The sequence below is a fragment of the Pinus tabuliformis genome, chromosome 7, assembly GCF_031772625.1.
Source record: "Pinus tabuliformis cultivar Carrire ecotype Pingquan chromosome 7, CPIR1, whole genome shotgun sequence".
Taxonomy (NCBI): Eukaryota; Viridiplantae; Streptophyta; class Pinopsida; order Pinales; family Pinaceae; genus Pinus; species Pinus tabuliformis.
In genome coordinates this window covers 1,338,699,753-1,338,722,728 of record NC_142293.1, presented here as the reverse complement: position 1 = coordinate 1,338,722,728, position 22,976 = coordinate 1,338,699,753, and the positions used below count along the sequence as shown (strand labels likewise).

Sequence of the window (22,976 nt, the reverse complement as noted above, 5' to 3'; positions counted from 1 at the left end):
TCCCCCCCCCATATTGGGATTTAAAATGAGCCTCTCGTCTCAATTACTAATCATTTTAATGATCAAAATCAATCATGAATTAGAATAGTAACAAAATAGTACAATTTGATTATTTTCAAATACAACAAGAAAGAGAGAAAATTGACTAAGATATTTATTACAAATGTTTAGTTTTTATTCCTATAGTGTTTAAGCATATTATATGGAAAAGAACATATTAACATTCATCTAAAACTTAGATTCCTTACATTATTTCTATTATCATTAACATTTATATTTATGTATTAAATTTGACTCGTGAATAATAGATTTTGCCAAACAAACAAAAAAACTTACCTATAAAGTTATTTAACAATATACTAATATTGTTTTTCTTACTATTATTGACCATTTTAAATTGACACTAACTACTTTTCATAAGTTGAGTACAAATTAATTATACTAGTACAATGTTGGCACCAATTCAAAATCTATAAGAGGAAATATTTTATAATGCTAGTTGTGTTGTTCAATGATCAAAATATTTCTTTTATAAATTAGAGGGCAACAAAATAGTGAATTTGATTTATATCAATTATAATAAGGAAAACTCACATCAAACATTATATCAAGTGTCTAGCATTTATTCATTAAGTGTTTAAATGGTTTATATTAAATAGAATACTAATTAAGTACTCCATTGTTTTTTTAATAGACCAAGTATAGAAGATGTTTTTAAGTGCATTATTGAATTTGATTATGCATATTTGATATGGTGAGAAGTCATGTTGGTCAAATAAAGCTTTGAAAACTTAAATATTTTATGGCATTGTCATGTAATTTGTATAACACATGATTACATTGAAATATTAAATAATATAAAACTCCTCCAAAAATAATATGAAGAGAATATTTGATAAAATGTGTCTGAATGTATATTAATAGATCCTTCAAAAAAAATTACATTCACGAATCATATAAACCTACTCTTAAGATATTCGCTCAAGTAGATCAAGAATGGCTTCTACACCATATTTATTTATCTTGGGTTTCTTGCAATGTTCTTTCTTTGGCATCCATGCCTATACTATGATATTAATTGGAATAGAGCCAAGTTCTATCTCATCAGGATTTGGTACCCAATATTGCTCTAAAATTTTTCCATTGTATTTCCCTGACACAGGCTTCCACCAGTCAACCTTTACATGAATATTCTCACTTTCATTATCCCTAAAGATATCTGAGATGGATTTTGCCATCCAAATCATCTCTCCTGCATCCTCGTTTCCTAATCTAACTAGCAACATCTTTCCTTTCTCAACATCAATCATCGGATTGAAAGTTGGTTTTGGCTTGTTGCATTTGGGTCCAACATATATTGGTTCATCTATCACATTATCAAAATCTCCATCCATAATACTTGAGATTACTTGGAGTGCATTATGATCAACATCAACAATGTGCCTTGTCCTAAGCCAGAAATCCTCAGAAGATGAATCACTCCCATCTATTATTCTATGATCACTATAGATTCCATCTAATGTAACAAGAACTTTTCCCAATACACCACTTTATTTTTCCATTCCTCTGTAACAATTGGTGAATCCTCATTCCCAATAGTGTCTTTCCACATTTTTATGTATGATGTTATCCCTTCCTTTAGTTCTTTTAAATAGACATCATTTTGTTTGGAAGCTAAGAAAGATGGCTTCCCTATGGGAATTATAGGTCGGCCTTCATCATCTATATTCCATAACTCAACTGGTTCTGACCACTCAATATCTCTAATTGATTCTTTGTACCTTAGTATTGGAACATCATTGAGTACAAGAAATTGGAAGTATTGGACACTAAGATGTCCAACTAGTGCATTTTTTCCCTCCTTGATGTATCCATTAAGGAAACTTTTGAAGTCATAGACCTTGTCAATAAGTGTAGGTGGAAACACTCGATTTTCTTCAATTGTGAAATATGTATCCATCATTTCAAGTAAAGAATAAATATCTTTACTTTTTAGGTTGGAAGACATTCTTCCATAGGTTCCATCTATGTCTTCATGGGTGTGCCCCACAGGCAAGAACCCAACCTCAATAGTGATGAAGACACCAAGTGCAGTTAAAAGAGATAGAAACATGAAAAGATAGCGATTCTTATTATCACTTGCCGCATTGTCCAAATGTAACAACAAATGTGGAGGAAGAGGTTTAAAATCAACATGTTGACTTTTTGAACTTCCATGAGATTTAAAATTATCCTTGTACCCTTGACATTTTGAGTAAATAGAGGTGTCAAGTAATGCATTTGTAAGTGGGTTTCTTGAAATTCCACTTTCATAAAGTAGATCGCCATACATATCCATTTGTGGGTCTTCAAGGTCCCTTAAGCACTTTGAAAGGGATGTAATAGTAAATTGTGATCCCATATGGACAAATGGTAAGGAGAAATGACCAAAACCTCCTGCCTTATGCCCATGTGTAAGCATACCTGTCAATGACAAACCTAAATTTGTTCCTACAATAGATTTAGATTTGACATGTAGCCTTGGGATTGAAGTCTTTGTTTTGTCCATTTTATCATGGATAATGCTCAAATACTCCTTTGGAAACCGCTCTGACATAATTCTATGGGCATAGTAGCAATATCTTCCACACATAACAATCTTGTTATGTTTCTTCAACCTACCTCGTGCCTTTTCTTCCATCTCTTTTGTAGTTGCTGACTTCATTTGTGCTCTCAACAGAATACATTCACTGCATTTACTGAAGTTGGTGTTCTTTGAAAATGCCACATCTCGAAACTTAGTATTCGAGATCTTGCTCATTATTGACTGTGATATTGATGGGTAATTGAGCTTTTGAAGAGCCTCATTGATCTCTTTTAACAAAGAATTTTGTGTGTAAGTCGAAGGAAGCAATCTTAAAGAAGCATATGTTCCATCTTCTTCAACTTGACGTGTTTGGTTTGGTGAAAAAACTGAAGTATCCATTACAATTTTGTGCAATATTTCTATCGCTGCCACTGTGTGAGCTCTTGCTTTGCATGTGTTGGTGTTACCATGAATAGCTTTGATCTGTCCATGTTGGAAATAATGCTGGTAGTTATAGAATGTGCTTTGAGGAATTTTATGTATCTTATACCATGCTTTCTTACAAATAATATTCCCATTAAATCTCATGTCCTTTACATTTCTAGAAATAGGTACTAGGCCATGGCCATGGCCCTTTGACATGACTGTGTTTGACATGAGTGAATTCAAGACAAATTCTCTAATACCATTTTTATTTATTTGTCCCATATCCCTTCTAGCACCTGCAATGGCCTTCCTATCCACATGTTGAAGACAATCTTTTCTACAACATACATCTGCTGCCAAAACTCGAATTTCTTTCTCTTCATCTATTTTTGTTTGACATTTTGCAATTTTTTTTGTAGCCATAACTCATTTAATCCTTTTATATGGCTTTGTTACATGCATATCAATTGAGTTTCTATCTTTTTCATTACAAAAGTACCCATCCCAATTGTTTAATGGATTTGTGTCCTCTATAACATCCCATATCACCATTTCCTTGGATGGCTCCTTGAACTTTTCCTTGACCCTTAATATCACACCTTTGTTTTCCACCAACTTATTTATTGGCCATCTAACCAAACAGTGTATAGACATATCCCCAATTCTTCATATCTCAATTTCCGTCTATCTCTTCTAGAAAAACACCAAAATCCATTTCACCTAGTGTTTCACCCTCAACAATGTCATGCTCGTGGACATTAACTAGCATTCCTTTGGCAATGCACATGCTTGTTCCCATGCATTCATGTGTAAGAGAAACCTTTGTACATATGAATATAACCCTATCTTGGGGAATATTTGTGGCATGATCATGACAGTGAGGCTCCAAATCTGATTCTCGACAAATTTCATAAGATTCTAATGCACCCCCAATTGTATGCTCAAATCCTGTTAGATGTGGTAGAGGATCATTATGTTTTAACACCTTCTCGATTTTAACCATTATGCATCCTTTCTTTACCATCTTTCCATGCACTTTATGCCCAAGCTCTTTATTGAATATGGAGCCCTCGCCCACCTTCACTCCATGTTGCAAAAGATCTACCTTGTTTCCAATAGAAAATGTGGAAGAAACATTTGCACCTATAAAAGAATGTAAATAAGGTTAGTATTTACTCAAAAAAAACATTTATTATGCTATCAATAATATATAACACATGCTTCAATATTTTGATTTACCTATGTTGTGTCTCAAATCCATGATCTTCCATGGATGTATGTCCCCTTCATTAACATCCTCATCAATCAAATCTGGTTGAGTTACATCAATTATCAAAATTGTAACATAACCAGCATTAACCCTTTCTCCAACATAATAAGTTCCAAACTATGCAGATTCGACCCTTCCTAGCGCAATGACTTGATCATTAATAAGGAGATCAACATAGTCCTCTTTTGCCAAAATTATATTTTCCATTGTAGCTTGTATCAATTCTGTAACAAAAATTAAATCGTAACTTGTAATTAAAAGGTTGAACTGTGTAAAGTGCGACTTTATATTTTCACAAAAACACACAACTTACAAAAAAGTAATATAGATACAAAATTTAAAATAGTATGGTAGTAATATTGTATGTAATGAAACATTGTTTCCTCAAATGAAAGCTAACAATCAATATCATTCCTTCTACTACAAACATAAGCATATTGCTAGAAGCAACATTACATGGTCAAATAAATCTAGCACATGCTAGATCTCCTTCTATGACAAACAAGCACATTGTCAATAAGAATATTCTAAGGCAAAGGAAATCCACCACATGCTAAATTTCCTTCTAATGTAAATAGAAGCATATTACTCACAAAAACATTTCAAAGTAAAAGAAATCTTACACATTCTAGAGTTTATTCTAGCACAAACACAATCACATTGCCAAAAACAACATTGCAATGTGAAAGATATCTAGCATACGCTTGATTTACTTCTAGCACAAACAAAAGCACATTGCCAACAATAACATTGTAGGGAAAACAAAATTCAACAACTTCTATCAAAAACACAATCACATTTCCAATAACAACGTCGCAAGGTAAAATAAATTTAACGCATGCTAGCTTTACATGTAGCATAAATACAAGCATACTACCAAAAACAACATTTCATGCCAGAAGAAATCTAGTGCATGTTATATTTCCTTCTAACACAAACAAAATCACATTACCAAGGTGAAGGAAATCTAACACGTGTTAGATTTCCTTCTATAATAAACAACCAAATTGAAAACAACAATATTGCATAGCAAAAGAAATCTAGCACAACTTCTAGCCCAAACACAAGCACAACATTTCCAATAACATTGCCAAGGTGAAGGAAATCTAACATTTGCTAGATTTCCTTTTATCATAAACAACCAAATTGACAACAACAATATTGCAAAGAAAAAGAAATCTAGCATAGTTTCTAGCCCAAACACAAGCACGTTTCCAATAAAAATATTGCAAGGTGAAAGAAATTTAACGCATGTTAGCCTTACATGTGACACAAATACAAGAAAACTACCAACAACAACATTGCATGCCAAAAGAAATCTATTGTGTTATGTTTCTTTTTAACACAAATCAAGAAAGTGTAATGGTGATTCTCTATTGTGAAGACCTATATTAAAAGTGGTGTAATGCTAATAAGACCAATGCAGCTACTGCCAGGATACCAATGTAAAGTTTCATTGTTCAAAAGTTTAGGGCCTCCTTGGTAAAACCATGCATGTCATATTCAGTGACTATGGCATACTCTGAGGTAGATTCAGTAATAAATTTTGTGCATCAATAGAGTTTTGGCATTTTCTGGCTAAGTTAAGGCACCAACACCACAATTGTTGTGAATCACCTAGTCAAGTCTCAAGAGAGAGCCTCTTTTGTCTCATCACTATATCAATCCATGAAATGGTGGAGAGCCTAACAACCTTCTCTTTTAATCACTCAAGCTAGACCAAATTGACAAGTTGTATTCCTACCTAACCAAACATTTTCCATGTTTTTGCTTCCTCATAAAAAGATAGCAGTCTAGGGGTTATCCTGATGCAAAATGTACCTCTCGGCAGACTATGTGAACACCTTGTTTTAGGAGATTAACCCACTAGCCTTTGTTCTATGGTGACTTTCCAAACCCAATAGGTCCTCCATAAGATTACTCTCGTATTCAATCTAAAACCATTTAACTATGATTAATTGGTAGCACATGCAATTTGCAAGGGTCACAGTTTCAGGTTTGGACCACTTAGTTAGGTTTATAGCTTAAATGGCAGTTTCATACTTCGAGTTAAACTATCTTTGACATATATAATATAACTGACCTAGTCCATTTTTATATCACTACTACAACAATCCATGAAATGTGCATGCAAGGTCTAAAATCAATGCTTGACTTGGCTTCCATAATAATGTTCCACATTTGAATGGACTTCCCAAAAGATTGCATTGTGTTTATATAATGCTTCATGCATCTCTAGTAAAAACTAAAGGCTAGATGCCAAATGTGTTTGTCAGATGTTGCTTATGAATGCATAAGATAAGGTTGGTGTATTTCATATATTCTCATGCATCTCTAGTAACAACTAAAGGCTAGTTGCCAAAGTTGTTTATCACATGTTTCTTATGAATGCATAGATAAGATTGGTGTCTTTCATATATTCTCATTACAATACTGAATGCTGGATCTAACTCTTCAATGGTCCATGGATTGAGTTTTAACTCGTTGAGGTATCTGTTACAATGGGCCAGTATCTTGAGCACTGGACAAACGGGTTGCTTGGTTTTTTATTGAATTCGATTACAAAGGAGGTATGCTAGAAACTCTTGACATCTTCTACGGTCCTCACTCAACCACACAACATGTGGATTACTGGTAATCCCAATTAGATGTTTGGGTGCCATAATACCAGACATCTAATATCGGAACGTTCACTCAGATTTTGTGGGGATCGTATCAAAAGGAATGGAATGGCTCCTGGTTTCAATCAGGTTCCTACTTTATATAATATGGAACACACCCCTCGGGAGCCCTCAAATGAACTGCGTATGTTTGTGCTTAAGGAGGCTCCCATCCATAATTGCATAATAAAGGACACTAGTCAAATGGCTCTTGGAAAGATAATCCTTGGAATGGACTCCCAATCGGTGCCACATAGACATAGCATAATGGATAATAATGTATATTATATTATCATTCATATGGCAGGTCAACATTGACACATTTCCAAAGGCAAATATTCCAATCCATATCTAGATCTGAGGTCTTCGGCTGCATCTCCTCCCTTATATAAAAATACAGAAATGGATACTTCCCCTATCTCAATATAGATACAGATGTGAAAAACCTAAATATATGATGAATCGTTGGGTCTTGAGCTACTAACAGTCAAAAGGGCCTTCTTTCAGGCAAAAAAGACGTTTATTAATCTGGATCACCCCAAAATTGGATTGACTAGGAAAAAGAAGGCATCAAGTATAAAATTATATCCTCTTGTGTTGGTGTGGGGTCCAAGCTCAATACATGATTTTATGAAACCATTGAAGCAGCTCGTTATCCATCCATTGATCTGGGTACCTCCAATGAATACTACGAAGCAATAGAGCATGAGCTGTTCACTCTTGCTCCCCCAATCATCCAGTTTCTTCACAGGCATGAGCTGTTCACTCTTGCTGATATTGGCTGCCAACAATCTGTCATTTCTCCACTGTGTGGAGGATGGGGAGACTAAAAAAATTGTAGAATTATTTGGAATTAGAGTCAGGCCTTTTGCTGAAGCCCAGTAAGCTCTCATCCATAATTGCAGAATAAAGGACACTAGTCAAATGGCTCTTGGAAAGATAATCCTTCGAATGGACTCCCAATCGGTGCCACATAGACATAGCATAATGGAAAATAATGTAGATTATATTATCATTCATATGGCAAGTCAACACTGACACATTGCCAAAGACAAATATTCCAATCTATATCCAGACCTGAGGTCTTCGGCTTCATATCCTCCCTCATATAAAAATACAGAAATGGATACTTCCCCTATCTCAATAGATACATATGTGGAAAACCTTAATAATGATGAATCGTTGGGTCTTGAGCTACTAACAATCAAAAGGGCCTTCTTTCAGGAAAAAAAAGACTTGTATTAATCTGGATCACCCCGGAATTGGATTGACTAGGAAAAAGAAGGGCATCAAGTATAAAAATATATCCTCTTGTGTTGGTGTGGGGTCCAAGCTCAATACATGACCCCAACCAACCATGCATCTAGTACTAGATAGAGTGTGAATGAAAAATCAAAGCAGAATTTGCAGTCTTAGACCAAGGCTAATATCCACAAGTGCTCTCCAGTCAGCATTTCACTCATCCTGTGCAGACAAATTAGAGAAATGCTCAAACAAAGCATTTTTAGCACCAGCACCATGATTTGATCTATTATGAATTCCTTTAAGACGGACTCAATTTACAAACTAGCTATTAATGTAGTAATGTTATTGTCCAAACAAAGCTGAAAAGCACGGGCAAGAAGGCAACAACTCTAGCATTACTACAGTTACCAGTAAAGTTCAGAAATACAGGCACTAAGACAAACAACTATATAATCAATTTAGTTGTCATCTCAGTAAAGTTTACAGGTGCAGGCATTAAAGATAATTGCAAAATTGAATAGTGCACAACAATCAGGCAGATCATTGTCAATGAAAAACATCACCTGTCTATTGTCATTTAGAATAGCATCACTTGTCTGTTGTCATTTAGAATAGGTTCCAAAGGCAACTGCCGGGAAAAGCACAACAAGTGCACCCTAGAGCATGAGTTGTTCACTCTTGCTCCCCCAATCATCCAGTTTCTTCACAGGCATGAGTTGTTCACTCTTGCTGATTTTGGCTGCCAACGATCTGTCATTTCTCCACTGTGTGGAGGATGGGAAGACTAAAAAAATTATAGAATTATTTGGGATTAGAGTCAGGCCTTTTGCTGAAGCCCAGTAACTATGAGAAGAGGTTTTTGCATTGGCTCATTCAAAATTTTGAAAATAAACTGTGGTTATGGGAAAACAGATGGCTCTCTTTAGACAGTAGGATGGTCATGATAAAGGTAGTCCTACAAGGTATCATTGTCTACTGGATGCATTTGTTTCATTTTCCAATGTCAATTATTCACAAAATCAACTCCACCATGGCAGATTCCTTATGGGTTGGGTCCGGTTACAAAAATACGCTTCACCTATCTAAACTAGACTCAATTTGCAAGCCCATTGATGGAGGTTGGGCCATCAAACACACTCACACTTTCAATCTGGTACTTCTCATCAAAAATCTATGGACGGCCTTCAAGTGCCAAGGTATTTAGCAAAAAATCATTATTAAAAAATATCTCAATCATGCTACCCTGGAAAACTGGATCCTAGTTGGGGCTCCGGTTAAGAATAATGTGTCTTTCATTTGGAATATCTTGACGAAATCTAAGCCTTGGATACAGGGATATATAATATGGATGGTTAGATGTGGCGACATAATTCGCATTGACCTTGATGCAATCATTGGATTGGCTGGGAATCACATTCTTCCTCCCCCAATCATCTAGTTTCTTCACGGGCATGAGCTGTTCACTCTTGCTGATATTGGCTGCCAACAATCTGTCATTTCCTCCTCTTCCAGTTGGCCACATGCTGAAAATTTGGCTCTTCTGATGGAGCTCAATGTCAAATGGGAAAATTACAGATCTCATCTCTATCATGCAGATATTGCTCTGTCTAAGAGGGCAGATAGGCATTCTTGGGGCAGTCTTTCTCATGGTGGACAAATCTCTACCAAAGAAACATACAAGTACATATACAACATGCAAAGGTAGTGCGCTAGAACTATTTAGCAAAATAAAGGCACCACCTAGTGCTATGGATAATTCAGTTGGTTGAACTACATAAAGTATTTCGAGGTGTGAGTTCAGTTCTCTTTGGTGCATCCAGACTTGACCTGACCAAACTTTATGTGTTCAGTGGCCATCCAGTTCAGCCCTCTACAGTAAATCAGTCTTATCATATCTGGATTCATATTTCCACCTACTACAAAGGTCTAATCAGACCTGTAGCTATTTATGGACACCGTTCAGTCTACTGGCCATCCAGTTCAGCCCTCTATAGTAAATCAGTCTTATCAGTTCTGTTTTGATATTTCCACCCACTAGAAAGGTCTAATCAGACCCGGTCTTATCAGTTCTGTTTTGATATTTCCACCCACTAGAAAGGTCTAATCAGACCCGGTCTTATCAGTTCTGTTTTGATATTTCCACCCACTAGAAAGGTCTAATCAGACCTGTATCTATTTATGGACACAAGAAATAAAGAATGAAATGTTTCAGGAAGTTTCTGGGCATCCACCATGGCTCCAGCCACTGTAACTGCTGCAACTATTAATCGCTCTGAGAAGCCATATTCAGATCATTAAGAAGATTTTATATATGATCTTCTGGGTGGAAGTTTTCTTGTAACTTGCTTTTGTTTTGAATGAACGCATGCTGGAGAAAGCAAGTCCGTTCATATGAATGATAGACGCGGGTGGGGTGAGAAATCAGAGACGTGGGGGCTCTTTTGTCCTTCTGATTCAACTTGATTGATGTCCAAATTTACCTCTGAAAACTCAGAGAATGCATGTCCTTGGAATGGTATTTGGTGTATGCAACACACCAGAGAATTGGTTGCCACAATATTCTCTAAATTAGGATTGGAAGGTATCATTTCCTCATCGCTTCACAATCTCTAGTTATTGTGCACTCTGAATCTTATAAAAAAAATTGTCATTGAAAGAATTCCATCATAGTTTGTGTAGCTTAAAGCGCTCTGGGAATACATGACCTTAGTTTTAGTTCACAGTGGGGTTTTATTTCAAAGGAACTGTCTAATTCTACTCACCTTTAAGGGGCAAAACTTGGAAGTTTGAGAGGGTCCACACTTTGAATGGCCTTAAAGGAAGTATTCCAGCTCCTTTGACTTGCTGAACCCATCTTGATTCTCTGTCATCTTTTTGGCTTGAATCCAACTAGATCGATCTCATCTTTAACCACAGATCTGTAATTTTGGGATAGTGTTTGTGGATTCATTCAACTAGACACCACAATTACATTGGCACCTATGTAAATAACAGATCTGATGTTATATGGGCATGTAGCTTCAAGGACAGCATGGCGTAAAGCCATTGCCGCTTTGAGTCAGTTGGCCTTCCTAAACCTGTGTAGAAGTAGCCTCACCAGCAAGATTTATGAACCAGTCATGAGTTAACCTTGACAAATCTATGAGCAAGATTAGATCCAGCAGAAAACAGCAACGTAACATAAGCCCTTACAATGAAATGGGTATTTATCCCAAGAGTTTATTCTTGCACATTCTCATGCTTTCAAGGCTTGCATATGTGCTAGAAATCGTAGACAAGTACCCAGACTTGGAAGAAAACTCAAAGTTGCTATGTAGCTACCTAACCTAATTCCAATTCAAGAGGTACAAAACTTAATGAATAATAACGCTCAAAGTGTTATGCTGCTACTGAGCATGCAGGGGTCAGCAAGAAGAGAATTAGGTGAGAGAGAAGATGTTGGAGCAAAATAAAGATCATTGACATTACAAAAAAAGTCATAGGAGTAAGATCTCTTGATTAGAGATCAATGATGGTTGGAGGACATGCGAAATGGTCTTGAACATGACCATCATGGTTTCCCAAATGTGGTGGTTGTGCAAATGCATCTTTCTGGTATGCTAGATCTTGCACAGAAAAATCTAATTCTGTGACTGTCAGTATGCCATGAAGCAACATAAATAGATCTAGAGTTTGTAAAAAAAATAAGAAAATTTTACATCCAATGGATCTCCCTTTTCCATGAGGATTGTGACTCCAAGTGAGTTTGAACAAAATCGTAACATAAAATAGTCATAACTTCCTCAATACTTTTCAAAATCACTATTATGATACCAATTCAGAAGTGGCATATAAATTTGGCCTTTGATGGCAGACTTCAATCTAGTTCCTAGGCAAGGAAAAAATTACCTTGCAATATAGGGCTTTGATATGTAAGGAGGGAAAACCTCTTGAGGGCATAACACCTACAATACTACACAAAATCACTATTATGACCCCAATGTGGAAATGGAGCCAAAATTCTGCATCTTGCAGTTTGATTGTAATCAGGCACACTAGTGAAAAAATATGCACGTCACAATTTTTTGATGGTTGAAGGGAGTAGATCTAGTGGAAGTTGAAAAGTAAAAAACCTCAATGAGCCAAGGTATAGAGCCCTTGATTGTAAAAATCCACCAGTGTTAGATCTAGTAGAGGTGTCAGATGGAAACCTTAAGAGGTGACTAGATCTACAGGCTGCAATCATTGTATTACAGCAACAGCTTGTGCACCCCTCTCATCTCATTTTGTAAATAACATAGAAGAGACCTATAGCTTGGAATTTGGATGGATTGAGTGCTTTGTCCTCTTTTGGAATTAGAGTGATGAAGATAGCCTTTATGGTTGGAAAGGCACCTGATATTTGGTGTAACTTTTCTTTCAATGCCTAGACCTCATTTTTAATGGCGAACCAAATGTGGTGGAAGAAATTTGTGGTGAAAACGTTAGGACTTGGATATTTTCTGGCAGACATATCCATGACAGTCAATTTGACATCTATTAAAGTGATGGGTCTCATGGGACTGGTGGCGTGTTGTTTCCAGACTAATTAGGAGATGTGTTTGGTGATCATGTGAATGGCAGTGAAGCCGTCCTATTTGAGTTTCACTGCCATTCCTTATTCACAGAGTTTTATGGTCTCCTTATTCCTACCATTGACTCCTCTTGGCAGCTGATTGTGCATGTACCTCCATATGCATGGATTTATGGTGCTTGTTGGAGCATCCTTCGTGATATCCTTTATGTCTGGCAATGGAGTTTCTAATGAAAGCCCTAGAACTTTTCAAACGTAGAGAGTCAACTTGCCTAAGGAATGGTCACCATCTTATCCTTAGGTTCTGACTTATGGATGGGCTTTTAACATAATGTGATGACCTTGCTTCATATGGCAAAATCCTCTTGTAGCAATCTGACCTTGGCTGCTTGGTTATGCTCATGGCAGTGTTAGTTCATTTATGAAATTTGGCATGTGTTGTGGATGGCAATGATATTGCCCATCTCCTTAGAGAGTATACCTGAAAACTTTGAATACCCTCACTACAAGCACAAGGCATCATTCATGTTTTGGAAAATTACTTCCCTGCATATACCATTGTATAAATATCGGTAGTACAAATTCCAAGCACGTTGATAAGCTTTGGAAATCCTTCCATTCACACACACACATTGTTATTGCAATTAAATATTGGCAATATAAATGCAAGGCATCATCGGTAAGCTATGGAAACTCTCCATTCACTCACACACTACTGTTACACCTTAATATCAACAATACACATGCAAGACACCATTGATAAGATGTGGAATTCCTTCCATTCACACGCGCATTGTCATTGTAATTAAATATCAGCAATGTGGGTACAAGACATTATTGACAAGCAATGGATATCTTTCCATTCACACACACATTGTTACTGCAATTAAATATCAGCAATCTAAGTACAAGAAATTGTTGACAAGCAATGGAAATCCTTCCATTCACACACACACACTGTCACTGCAATTAAATATCAGCAATCTAAGTACAAGACATAGTTGACAAACAAAGGAAATTCTTCCATTCACGCACACACTGTCATTGCAATTAAATATCAACGATACACATGCAAGTCATCATTTCTGAGCTAAGGGAATCATCTCATTTCTGTGCATACCTACTGTAATTACTGCTAAATTTGAACTCAAAAGTTTACCATTTACAGTCTTGAGGGCTGGGAAGTGATGTTTGTCTTTTACTGTAGAATGCGTTGCAGGATTCAGGCTAGAAAGTGGTGTCTGCATCTAACATTGAAAGTCAAAGACCTTTGAATACACTATGATGAGTAATACTTGTCATTTTCCATGTGCTCAGAGGAATACCTCTTTACTATATGTGTAAGGAGCTCAAATATTTGTACAGAAGTTACCTTCACTACTGCATATTTATATCAGAGACACCAATAACAATGCGGCACTTATCAGGAGCAGGGGATACTGCAGGGAATACTGGGAACAAAGGTGTATAGGTCTAGTGTACCTACAATCAATATGTCAGTTGGGACAAGTTTGTGTCATAAACAGACAACTTTCATCGGGATTCCATCAAACCTCCAGATATCATGCCAATGAGCCTTTTAATGCAATAAGTGGACACCATGCAAATGCTATGTATGAGACTTTTGAAGGATCAGAACACCTAGTGGCCTAGTCTTCAGACAACCTAAGGCTTCCCTTCTTCAAGGTACCCTCAACCACAGATCTTGCCTTATATCAATATTACTTAAGGGTAATACTATCCAGGAGATCTGTAGATTTATCTTAGGGTTAAAACAACACAGTTTTAAATTTACCAGTCACACTCATGTTTACAAATTTATATCCATTAGTCTTCTCTACAAATTAGAACCTACACACGCAGAAATGTAACCTTGTAACCATGCATGGACATATTTGGGCATCTCAGTTAATTAAACACTCAGCACAGTGTGGGCATTGGGGCAAGGTTTATGATTCTCCTTTCAACCATTGGCAACCAACAATGCAACTACCACCCCCTAGCTTATGCAACCTATCCCAATGTCCAGACCAGTAATTCCAGAGGTCTTGTCCAAGAACAAACTCTCATTGTGTCCCTAAATGACTTCAGGGAGCGAGTTGTATCTCGCCATAAAACTCAATCAGGATGACAATTTAAAAATTGTTGATTGTGTTGGGTTCTTGACATCAAATTACAGCTAGTGGCACACATTTCATTTGATTCAACTATCGAAAACTATTTTATTTGACAATCTCCTGAACTAGGGTTTTGCTTAATATTGGGCAATGTAAATTTTGCACTAAGGTTGTATTTCTCAGGGAAATAGCCCAGGTGATTATGGGCAGTGTGTTCATGTCGTCCATGGTTGATCACACTTGCAAGAGCATAGAAAATTCAATTTTTCTGTTGAGAAATGGCAACAAGAAATTCCAGATTAAATTTGTCCTTGAATTTAAACTGATAATTAAAATAGAATTCTATTCTCATAGCAACTTGTAAATAGTTAATTAAGTTTAATTGGCTTAATTAACTTAGGAATTTCGAGTTGGAAGTCTTTTGAAAGTCATGTAAGTGTTCTCCCTAAGTTTTAAGGGTCCAGTATGAGTTTAGATTGAGTGGAACTAGATAACTCAGTTTACTGAGTTATAGACAATTAAACTAGTTTCTAACTGTTTGTTGAACTAGTAGAGGATTAGCAGTCAGTTAATGCACTAGTGTATCCACAGGTGCTACTCCAGTTAACTGAAGATTCTCTCATCGAAAACTCATTTTTGAGAAAGACCCAGTTGAAACTAGAGTGCAGGGACAGTTTACTATTTGTTGTATAATTTTTTGAGCTGTATAGATCATGCATGCACTCAAGAAGAGGACCTAGATTGGATTGCGCAGTTTTGGTGCACTAGATTCCCATTAATATGGGCTATTCATCCTAGGAATTGCGCAAGGAAATAGGGGCTTGGCAGGCAGTGGAAATTGGCTAAGTGTTGGCTAAGAGCAGGCTTGTGAGGGAGAGAGTTGAGCATACTTGTGTGGAATTGTTCTTGTGAGAACAAGCTTTGTATCTTCACTCATATTTCTGATTAATGCAATACAGATAAGCGGGGTTTTGAGCAGTGGCTTTCCCCATAAAAACTTTTTGTGTTGTGCCATTTTTTTATCTTCTTCTTGTGTTATTGTGTTCATCGATCTATTAGCTTCTGCTAGTTGAAAGTAGAAGTAGATTCTTGTCTCTTGTTTTAGCAGATTACTTGAGCTTGTGAATCTACAGAAAATCTACATTTTCTTCCCAATTTATATTTTATGCCCATGGACCAAAATCTCATTGTGTCCTCAAATGGTTTTAGGAAGGGAGTTGCAACTTGCTATAAAACTCCAACTGAAAATCCAATTGAAAATCCCTCGATTGCAATGGAATAATAACATCAAATTATAGCTAGGGAAACTCATCTCATCTGATTCCCCTAGATAAAGGAGGTATTATTTGACAATTCGGAAAACTAGGATTTTGCTCAATAAGAGACAATGCAACTTTTTGAATTAATATTCTATTTTTCAAGACAATAACTTGGGCGATTCTAGGTAGTGTGCTCACATGGTACTTGGCTAAACACACTTGTAAGAGCTTACAAAACTCAATCATGTTTCTTAGTTTGGATTATATATCCCTAAACAAAATTTTCATTCTATCCCAATAAGGCTTCAAGAAGCAAGTTGCAACATGCCAGAAAACCCTACACAAGATACCAATAAAAAAACTATCGATCAGCTTGAACTCCTAACATAAAACTACATTTTGGCGCACCCATCTCATCTAATTCCACTAGCTAAGAAATGTTTTATCTGACAATATCCAAAACTATGGTTTTGGTCAGTAATGGACAATGTAATTCTTGCACTAAGGTTCTATTTTTCAAGACAATATGTCGCGACATTGTGGGTAGTGTGCCCACATGGTCTCTGGGCAAACACACTTGTGAGAGCTTACAAAACTCAATTATGCTACTTGGTTTGGATTTTATACCTCCATACCAAATTCTCATTATCTCCTTGAATGATTTTAGGAAGTGAGTTGCAACTTGCAATAAAGTTTAAACTCTAAATGGGACTTCAACCGAAACAATTGTCTATTATGTTGAACTCCTGACATCGAATTATAACTAGTGCCAACCTTCTCATCTAATTCCACCACCTAAAAAGGTTTTTATTTGCAAATCTCCAAAACTAGGGTTTTGCTTAATAAAGGACAATGTAATATATGCATTAAGATTCTATTATTCAAGACAATAAATTTGGTGATTTTGGGTAGCTTTCCCACTTGGTCCTTGGTTGAACGCACTAGCAAAAACTTACAAAACTCAATTATGTCGCTCGATTTATATTTTATGCCCAAGCAACAAATGTCCATTGTCTCCCTAAAGAGCTTTAGGAAGGGATTTGCATCTCGCCATTAAATTGTAACCATGAGTCTCATCGAAAAATCATCGATTTCATTGGATTGTTAACATCGAATTTCATCTACGAGCACCCTCTCATTTGATTCCACTAGCTAAAGAATGTATTATCTTACTATCTCCAAAAACTATGGTTTTTCTCAATAATGGACAATCTAATTTTACAAAAATGTTCTATTGGGACCCCAAGCTGCATTTCATGGAGTTGGCACACTTGAGACAAATGGGCAGCATAGAGGCTTACATATCGTAGTTCCAGAGTCTAGCTGTAATGGTGTCGTACATCTCTCAAGCTCAGTTGATTATGTTGTTTGTAGAGGGGTTATCAGATCCCTTGTGTGGATGGATGAGGGCCTACAAGCCCACAACATTGATGGACATCATTTCCAAGACCCGAGACATGATTGATGCAATTCCCAATACCAAGGCCCCTATACCCACTGTGCCCGTGGCTCCTTAGGGGAGCAAATATACTCATCATCCTTAGAGGGAGATTGGGTGTGGTCAAGTTGGATGACGAGACTTGGAGGGACCTATGGAGGAGGAAGTTGTGTTTCACGTTCCAAGATCTGTGGGTACCAGGGCACAAGTGCACCAAGGGCAAGGCCCATTACATCAAGGTGTACTCAGATGGTGAGTAGGAGGATGAGGCTGAGCAAGAGATAGACAATGGCGACGGAGGACCACAGTTTGCAGGAGGAGAACCACCGCCGCCGCCACCACCTCGGTGAGGAGGGCTAATTGTTCCCACCAGGGGAGTTCTTGCTTCACTTCAGGAAGTTCCAAAGTACTTGACACTACGGAACAGGGGCACAGTGCAGGGGCAGTGTGTGTTAGTATTAGTGGACAGTGGGGCTACCCATAATTTTATTGATTCCTAGATGGTGGACCAGAGAGGCATACATATAGAGGCATTTGAGGGGTCTTGATATTGGTACCAGGAGACCGAACTATGCGGTGCATGAGATATGTCCCTAGTCTAACTTTGATTATGGGGAACTATTCCATGACTAACCATTTCTTTGTGGTTGATGTTCCAAACACTAATGTGGTGATGGGTGTCCAATGGTTATATTCATTGGGGTGGGTCACTACCGATTGGAGGAAACTGGAGATGGAGTTCATGGGCCCAAATGGAAAGTTGGTAGTGTTGAGGGGTATGCACTCCTACCTACCATAGTCAATATACGTCCATCGGATGGAAGCAGACATGTGGCGTGGTGGTATAGAGTGAGCGGTGGTGCTCATGATTTCAGAGGCAAGAACTTAGGCATGACTGGGTCATCCAGACATCTTTGTGTTGTTGGAGAGACATCAAACAGTTTTTTGGGAGATCTGTCCAGGAAGGCCTCCTGATCGAGGGTTTGAGCACACCATTGAGTTGGAAGAGGGTGTACATACAATTATCACTACTCTTTATCAACGCCTTGAGGCCTGCAAGGACGATATTGAGAGGTCCATCTAGAAGCTATTGGTGTTAGGGCATATCAGGCCTAGTACTAGCCCTTTTGCTTCATCGGCGGTGCTAGTGAAGAAAAAGGATGGGACCCTTCGCATGTGCATCGACTACTAGGCGCTAAATAGAAGACTTTGAAGAACCAGTACCCCATGCCCCGTATAGATCAACTGATGTATGAGCTTAGAGGAGCCAAGTACTTCTCTAAGGTAGACTTGCGCACAAGGTACCATCAAATTCGAGTGTGTTAGCAGGACATTCTGAAGAAAGCATTCAGGTGCCACAAGGGGCACTTTAAGTTCTTGGTGATGCCCTTCAAACTCACCAATGCCCCAACCACATTTTAGTATTGCATGAACCATGTGTTCTGCAAGCACTTGTGCAGTTTTGTTTTGGTGTTCTTCAATGACATGCTTATCTACAACATGACATGGGAGGAGCACCTACAACACTTGGAATAGGTCTTAAGCATCCTGGAGGAGCAACAATTTTATGCCAGGACATCCAAGTGTGAATTTGGGCTAACCAAGATGTTGTACCTAAGGTATGTGATAAGAGAGGACGGAGTTAGAGTCCACCAGGAGAAGATTCCCGCCATCCTTGATTGGCCCACACCAAGTAATGTGACGGAGGTGAGGGGATTACTGGGCATATGCACATATTACAAGCGCTTCGTGAGGGGGTTTTCTCAGTTGGTCGCACCCCTTATAGACCTCATGAAGAAGGGGGCACTCAGTTGGTCAGACACAGTGCAAGAGGCCTTTGAGCACCTCAAGATGGTCATGAGTACTTTCCCAGTCTTTGCGTTACCGAATTTTTCCCAACCCTTTATACTGGAGTGTGACACATCAGGTGAGGGCATTGGGGCAGTGTTGATGCAGAGTGGTCATCCCATACCTTATGAGAGTAGGAATCTTCGGGACTATGAACGGTTGTACTACATCAACACTCCCTCTTAGCTAGGGAGGTATTCATAATGACTATCCAGATTTTCTCTGTTAAAATCTTTCTTTAAGAATAAGGTTACACACTTCATAATACCATTATCCTATGGTACTATAACATAATTATGATCGAGATTCACCATCAAACAACTAGTCTCCATACATAGTCTAGGTGAAACTCCAAAGGCCTCGTCTTAGGCCTAATACCAAACAAGCTCACTGTAGAAAGATTTGAGCATGATACTGGGAGGAACTTGCTCATCAAAGTTGCCTCCAAAAATTTCTTCAACCAAGTTCACAATGATAATTACTCTTTCTTCACAGCCATGATTCCAACCCAACAGACATGCTTCTCCAAGACTCTAGGTGTTATCTAGGCTCTTGTTGAGACACCAATCCAAAAGACATGTTGATCTATAGGTCTAGGTACCATCTAGGTGATTACCAAGGCATTAAACCAACACATTATTTCACGGATCTAGATACCATCCAGGCTACTGCCAAGTTATCGACCCAACATTTTTCAGGGATCTAGGTACCATCTAGGCTACTGCAAAGGTACATACCCAACATCTTTCAAGGATCTAGGTACCATCTAGGCTACTGCCAAGGTACCAACCCAACATCTTATAGGGATCTAGGTACCATCTAGGCTACTGCTAAGGTACCAACCCTATGTACCATCATACAGCCTATTCAACCTAAGGTACCACAACTTTATGTACCATCATACAGGCTACCTAGCCTAAGGTACAACAACTAGTCACCATGATCTGATCGGTGCCTCAACCACATCGTATACAAACTAGTATAGGTTTTCCATCACCAAGGTCAAAACTCCAAGAACATCTGTGTTCCAAGTTCCAACTACATAGGGTTGGCCAAACCCTAGAGCATATTTAACTCCTCACACCACAGGGTCAAAACCCTAACAAATCCTCACATCACAGGGTTGACATTATCTTGGCCAAAGGTCTCAAAAGGCTCACTCAACAAGTAAACGAGCTTGATAGAGGCACTCACTCTTATAGAGTGGTTGTTCCAATCATAGAAAGGTACGTACTCTTCTGAGTAACTAGGCCTTAAAGACCATACTTTCTAAATTAGGAGAATGTATGATTTCAACAATAGTCTGGGCCAAACTTCTACCCCTATTGTTATCTCATTAATGCTCCCTCTTTCTGAGAGAACTTACCTTAATGTGTCCAAGCTTGTCCCTGAAGTACATGTACTTCATCCAGGACAAAGGCTTGTCAAAGGCCTATCACAGCTTTAGCCATTAAATATAATTTAAAAATAATACTTAAATACATAAGAATTAAACTACTCCCTCTGAATCAAAGCTTCTTTTAAATTCATAGTTCTTTCTGGATTCAAAGCTCCTTCTACATTCACAACCCTTTCAAGATTCAAAGCTCCCTTTGAATCCAGGACTTGTCAGAAACTTCTTCCAACCTTAGACAACCTTCAACATGTTCTTGCAATCCTCTCTAGGAGGTCACTGAAGAATAGTTACAATCAAGCAATGAAAATAAAACGAGACTAGATTACTAGAGAAATCAATAATATTAAAGGAAGAGAGATAGAGTACGTATCTTTTATGATGAGTAACAACTCCCTTTTGATCTTGTATTTTCGCAGTTATCCAATAGATCAACATTCTTGCTCTAGACATCATTATCATGACCTAGGGTTTCTTCTTTTAGCGGGAGCATCTCATCCTAGGGTTTTGTCCAAAACCCTAGGCATTCTCTTATCAAGCCTTTCTAAATTTGCAAACCCTATAAATCAAAAAGTCAAAAACCTAAATGTACTTTTACACAAGGGATAGATTACTCTATGGTTTTGTCCAAAAACCCTAGAAAATACACCAAACCTCAAATTCAAAGCAGATCAATACTCCAAGTCAAGACTTCAGATTACTTCAAATCAAGACTCCAGATCATCCTTGGCTCTTTCAAAAATTCTTAGCAACTTTGGATCATGAAAATGTCTTAGGCCAAACCTCACAAAAGAACCTCAGATTCACTCCATCTTAGGGTGCACTTCGAACTCCATCTCACGATCATTTTGTAGACAATGTTCTAGTAAACAGAACTTCGAGATTCATCCAAGGAACTTGGATCTTCATTTTGGATCTCATTATTGTCTTTAGGTCATCATATTGGTCTTAGATTACTATGCTTGGATTATACTTACAGAATGTGGAGCATACTTGTGGAACACAGAACTTGGAGCAAACTCTTTGACATGACTGGAATATGTTATAGATTGTTTCAAATTTCGGCCAAGTTTGGGAGCTTGAACTTGCACCTGGTTAAAAATGATCATAAGCCTAACTTTGTAGAAAAATCATAAGCCAAATTTAATCGATGCCATAGTAGATTGAGCATAGTTCCATCTCGGTGTGCGCAGTTTACATGATCTGTCAACTTGAAAAGTAATGAAGATATATAGAGCGTAAATAAGGTAGAAGATGCATACTCTTGTTATCATTACTCACATGGTTGTTTCAAGAGATACTAGTTTATTTCCTTCGACACCAATCTTGTTCATAGAAATAGGTATACTACTTGCTGAAATGTAAATGGAGACTGCAGTTGATAATTCTCTGTAAACTCTTGGTCTAGATGAAAGGAGATCCCGAGTACTAAATCCTTTTTTTAGTAAGCTGCAAGTTATCCATATGTCAGTTGGATTCTTGTTAACCTTCAACAAAGGTTCAAATTAAAGAATTGAGCATATTTTGACATATGATGGGGCACATCAATAGGCATATTAGATCCAGTGGTGACTATGCTTATTAATATGAAAGTGTTGATGGCAGAGGCCAAGACTGGCCAAAACATGTTATGCATTTAAGCATTTCTTGGTTACATGTAGTGCATGTATGGTTGTCTTTATGTGAGGTGACTTTCGGAATTGTGTGCAGTCAAATATGTAATTCCCAAAGAATGACCTTGCCCCACACTGAAGGCAAACCTTGAAAAATGACCTTGCCCCCACACGGCATCGCTGGAGAAGGTGAAGTCACCCATATACACATTGAGATTCAAGGTTAGGATGGTAACCACCTTTGGTTAGGGTGGGTTACATCCTCAATGCATAGGACCCTATTTTGCATGCATCTTCAAAACCATGTTAATAATGTATTTTGGTGTTCGGAACCCAGAATTGCAAAGAGGTAGTAACTAAGTTAAAATATGCGTAGAAGCAATCAGAACCACATTTGGAAATTCAAAATGTTTTGAATTTAACAAAATCAGAAGAAAATAATAAAATATAAAACTGAAAGAAAAAATACCTATGCTGAACTGTGAAACATGTAGAGGAAAAGAATATGAAACGCTTCAACTCGACCAATCTGAGACAAATCGTGTATTGCCAATTTGAAAAATGAGATTGAAGACGGCACAGCCCCAAA

General features: G+C 37.6%; 1 long non-coding RNA gene across 1 annotated transcript in view; it reads left to right on the top strand.

Annotated features, from left to right (window-relative positions):
• Positions 1-9,665: 9,665 nt before the first annotated feature.
• LOC149252510 (uncharacterized) overlaps positions 9,666-22,976 on the top strand; it is a 32,747-nt gene continuing 19,436 nt past the window's right edge. The window contains exon 1 of the long non-coding RNA XR_016266065.1: positions 9,666-10,748. This is a non-coding gene — a long non-coding RNA (uncharacterized LOC149252510). The remainder of the gene's footprint in view (positions 10,749-22,976) is intronic.